We start from the raw sequence: 5,401 nt of genomic DNA, 5'->3' as shown, positions 1-5,401 counted from the left end.
CGGCATTGAGAGCCTAGTGCCCGTGTTTAAACACTTGAGACCTAGCCTCTAGGAACACGTGAAAACGGCATTGAGAGCCTAGTGCCCGTGTTTAAACACTTGAGACCTAGCCTCTGTGAACACGTGAAAACGGCATTGAGAGCCTAGTGCCCGTGCTTAAACACTTGAGACCTAGCCTCTGTGAACACGTGAAAACGGCATTGAGAGCCTAGTGCCCGTGTTTAAACACTTGAGACCTAGCCTCTAGGAACACGTGAAAACGGCATTGAGAGCCTAGTGCCCGTGTTTAAACACTTGAGACCTAGCCTCTGTGAACACGTGAAAACGGCATTGAGAGCCTAGTGCCCGTGTTTAAACACTTGAGACCTAGCCTCTAGGAACACGTGAAAACGGCATTGAGGGCCTAGTGCCCGTGTTTAAACACTTGAGACCTAGCCTCTGTGAACACGTGAAAACAGCATTGAGAGCCTAGTGCCTGTGTTTAAACACTTGAGACCTAGCCTCTAGGAACACGTGAAAACGGCATTGAGAGCCTAGTGCCTGTGTTTAAACACTTGAGACCTAGCCTCTGTGAACACGTGAAAACGGCATTGAGAGCCTAGTGCCTGTGTTTAAACACTTGAGACCTAGCCTCTAGGAACACGTGAAAACGGCATTGAGAGCCTAGTGCCCGTGTTTAAACACTTGAGACCTAGCCTCTGTGAACACGTGAAAACGGCATTGAGAGCCTAGTGCCCGTGTTTAAACACTTGAGACCTAGCCTCTGTGAACACGTGAAAACGGCATTGAGGGCCTAGTGCCCATGTTTAAACACTTGAGACCTAGCCTCTGTGAACACGTGAAAACGGCATTGAGAGCCTAGTGCCCGTGTTTAAACACTTGAGACCTAGCCTCTAGGAACACGTGAAAACGGCATTGAGGGCCTAGTGCCCGTGTTTAAACACTTGAGACCTAGCCTCTGTGAACACGTGAAAACGGCATTGAGAGCCTAGTGCCTGTGTTTAAACACTTGAGACCTAGCCTCTGTGAACACGTGAAAACGGCATTGAGAGCCTAGTGCCCGTGTTTAAACACTTGAGACCTAGACTCTGTGAACACGTGAAAACGGCATTGAGAGCCTAGTGCCCGTGTTTAAACACTTGAGACCTAGCCTCTGTGAACACGTGAAAACGGCATTGAGAGCCTAGTGCCCGTGTTTAAACACTTGAGACCTAGCCTCTAGGAACACGTAAAAACGGGTCCGTGCAACATTTTAGTTGTATTGAAATTATGATATTTGTAGGAACATGCAAGGATATATATACACGCCTATAAAAAAAATCCTTGCATCTTCCTTTATACATGTTTTTTTTTTTATAGGGTTTCCCAGGATGTGTGTCTTATTTACTTATTGATCTTATTGTGTGTGCATTGTATTCAATTTTGTATTTAAAGGAAATCGAACCTGACCTGCATGGTTTGAAATGTACGTGCACATTTTAATTTTTTCGAAAAGGGGAAAACCCCTTTTTCATTTTAGGTAGTACCGGATGCAGCGATTGTGACGTCACCAAGCTGATATAGTCAAACAGATAGTTTATTATAATCCTTTGCAGAGAGAGACGTCGTCCTGAGCACATGCACCTATGTATAAAGAATGTGCAAACGGATTTAATTTTCTTTCATTAACAGGTCATTGATGTCGGATTGTGCATGCATTTTTTGCACACGTATCTACGGGAACACAGATTTGTTTTTTAATGCATGTTTAGAAGTTTGATTCTAGGATTTTACTACTTTTTACGAGCTTTGGATTGATTTCTACATCATTGATTTTAATTTCTCAATCCAGATTGGAACGTTAAGCGGACTGCACGTGATTTGTACTGCTAACGGAAAATATATTTTCTCGATTTATTTTACAGGTAAATTATTGTCCAATCGCTGACCGCTGACCACTGGTCGACTCATTCATTGCATGCACACAAAAATGCTATTAATGCCGGTGTTATAGTACTTTAACAAAACGTTTATCGATCAATTTTCAGAAATACATGTACATGATTTGGAGCAGATATTTTATTGTGCATGAATAGATTTGTATTTCAGAAAGAAATTTATTTATAAAAAAGATGGATTAGCATTTTTATAATAAAATAGAAATGGGATTCCTAAAAAAAAAAAGGGGGGGGGGGGTGTTAGATAGGTAGTTGTGGGCATTGGATTATTTACAAAGATAAATTGCATGTACGCATCATGAGAGCTGTAAAGTTTGAAGCTATAATTAGTAAATTTGTTGATATTTCCATTTCAGTGGCATGAAAACCCCCAAAATACTACGCATATTTTTTCGACAAAATTTCACGACATAAATAATGTCGCGACTAACATTTTGCTCACATTTGTTTCAAATTTACCCCTAACTTTTTTCAAAGAAAAAGCAGTTTGAAGTGAATGTCAAAATTTAGATCATGACCTTGACCTTTGACCTTGACCTCATTTTTTAAGTTGGGACCCCAGGACACCAAATAAAGCGGTTCTAGGTTTATACGCCTAAAGGTTCACGAGTTCATATGCATATCACTTATCTCAAATGCAAAAGGGGAAATAACTCTCATATGGAGTCTCCGGATAGCTTCGTTCAATTTAAGATCCTAATCCTGAAGACGTAACCCGTATGAGAATATTAGGAGGATTCCGCTTAAAAATAGCAGGAACCCAGGCGGAATCCACCTAAAAATTAAGACTTATAGACGGAATTAAGGCGGACATGGAATATTGAAAAAAATCCGCCTGAAGTATCAAAGACCTTAGGCGAAATATTTACTACTTTCCTGTTGAGTTAACAGGATTTCTTTAGTAAAAGAAATATCATAGACGGAATGCTGGACTTAGTATATTTGTTCAAGTTTGTTAGGAGGAAATTGGACTTAAAAGATTTTGTTCAAATTTATCAGGTGGGAATTGTACTTAGAAATTTTTTCTAACTTTTGAGGCAGAATTGTTCTTTTAATTTTTTTTTTCAAATGAAAATGTATCATTACTGATGAGAAAGTGCATGCATGGTGATTATTTGGGCCATAAAGCCAGTATTTGTACCCCCCTGAAATCCAACATATTTAATATTTTTATATTTAAAGAGTCTTAAAGATGGCATATTAAATTCAATTAAATTCAAATTGTGATAGCATTGTTAGGTAATTTATAACTTTATGTTATGTGTTGCTATTTATATATATTTAAACATATAAAAAGTGACTAGAATATATATACTTATTTCACTAACAGTGATAACAATAACTTGTTTTTGAATTTTCCAACATAGGAATTGCAGGTTAAATTTATTTATTTTCAAGTACAATTAATTATTAAGTGTATCTCTATTTAATTAAGTAATAATCATGATAATACACAAATAGTATTTCCATGCAGTCTCTTTCTTATCAGTTAGTTATAGAAATGTTATGTAGGTCCCCCATCTGTTTTCCATTTGCCTCTGTGAAATGGACAGGAAATGATATGTACACACTCAAGAGTTGGGGCCTTATGAAGGAGACCACATTGCTTTGTACATTTCTCTTAAATTGCTACAGTCCAAAATATAAAAATAATAGATAAAAATTGGTGAATATTATTTATTTATTATTATAAATCAAATATTTAAGATTTAGGTAATTAATAGTATAATGATTAGGGAAACATTTCAAGGAATCAAACAACTCCCAAAATAACCCCAACACTCAGGTCAGATTCAAAATTTGAACTTGCAGACATTACAAGAAAAGATGTCTTAAATATTTATCTTGACCAAAATATGAATTTTACCATGGATGTAGAGTTGTGGACTAAAAAGAGCCAAAGTATTCTATTAACATTAAAAAGTGCAGATGTATATATTCTTCTGATGACATGCATATGACTATTGGATTTGTGAAGATTGATGTTTTCATATATTTTGGATTGAATCTTCTGGTAAGTTGAAATTATGAATATAAGTATTTCAACCTTTTTGAATATTATGAAACTGCTATTTCCTTCAAATAACTTGTGACATATATATATATAAGTACCATGTAGGATCAAGAAAATAACTATATAAGACCATTCAATTTTTGCATAATTACATCATGTTCATAATTACTGTGGTATTTGTGTATGACACAAGACTTATATCTTTAAGACAATCTCTTTTATATGATATTATTTGATAGTTAAGTTTTGGCAAAGTTGGAGATCTGTTGTATGACTGTAATAATTAAATATATATAATAGACATCTATTCCGAAAAATCATAAAGTGTTATCTTTTAAAATTTAGTACATATGTACTCAATTATCATGATTATGGATCAAATTTAAGATTTTTAAAATGGCAAGACAAACATTTTGTACATGTAAATGCGGGCCTATGATGTTAAAGTAAAATAAAAGACCAATACTACATGTACTAATCAAAGTGAAGAATAACCTATACACTTCATGCACAGTATATGTAATAATTATTTTGTTTAATTGTAATAAGACAATTTTTTTTTATATTTCAGAACTGGTGAAACAAAAGAAAATTGTTTTCTGATAGGACTGAAGAATGGACACATTCAATCAGACTTGGAGTAAGTAGTTTTATATGAAAGAAATCCTTATGAATGCTTTTTAAGTAACTTTTGCACATATTGGACTTTTAACAAATTTGAAAAAAATCAAAAGTTGTAAAACCATCTGTAATATTTTTTTGATATAAACATGATATATATCTTAAAAATTAGCAAATTGAAAACAGGGGTTACAGCCCACAGGTCTTATTTTATTGAGAAAATCCCCAAAACAGTTCATAGTAAATTCATTATAATTATCTGCCCTTGATTTTACAAGGATTTTTTTCTTAAAATATAATTACTCTTAAAAACATGCTTAACATCTTATTTTTCATAGTTTAATCTTATGATTTCAAGTTTTAGATGTTTCTGTTGTAATATGTATATTGAATGATATATGGTAAAAATAGTAAATTCAGGTCAATATGTCAAAATGAAGGAAAACCCCACCTACTTAGGCAGCTCACAATTTACCTGTATAACATAGAGAAATTTGTCAAATACCTTTTAGTTAAACCAATAATGCATGGTAATTTTAATTTATGTCCTCTTTTTTTTCAGGTTATGTTACTGCTTGGTGCACAAAACACAACAGATCCATGCAAGATGGTCATATCAATGATGCTGTTACAGAGCAAATCAGTTATGCACGAAATAAATTCAGGAACTTGTGATAATAATTTATATTCAAAGAACACTGAAAAACCCTTAAAAATATGACTAATAACTGAAAATGAAGAAATTGTGAAGAACTAAAAATGTCAAAATTATACATACATGTATAGTAATTTGTAGTTGCTTAAATAAATTCGATCAAGTTTGATAACA

At 34.2% G+C, this 5,401-nt stretch overlaps 1 long non-coding RNA gene across 1 annotated transcript; it reads left to right on the top strand.

Annotated features, from left to right (window-relative positions):
• The first annotated feature begins 3,893 nt into the window (after positions 1-3,893).
• LOC143060105 (uncharacterized) lies at positions 3,894-5,401 on the top strand. The gene is made up of 3 exons (XR_012973841.1): positions 3,894-3,951; positions 4,523-4,591; positions 5,135-5,401. It is a non-coding gene; the product is annotated as an uncharacterized LOC143060105 (long non-coding RNA).

This window comes from Mytilus galloprovincialis, unplaced genomic scaffold, assembly GCF_965363235.1.
Source record: "Mytilus galloprovincialis unplaced genomic scaffold, xbMytGall1.hap1.1 HAP1_SCAFFOLD_66, whole genome shotgun sequence".
In the NCBI taxonomy this organism is placed as follows: domain Eukaryota; kingdom Metazoa; phylum Mollusca; class Bivalvia; order Mytilida; family Mytilidae; genus Mytilus; species Mytilus galloprovincialis.
The sequence above is the reverse complement of the archived record's forward strand: the minus strand, read 5'-3'. Positions and strand labels throughout refer to the sequence as shown.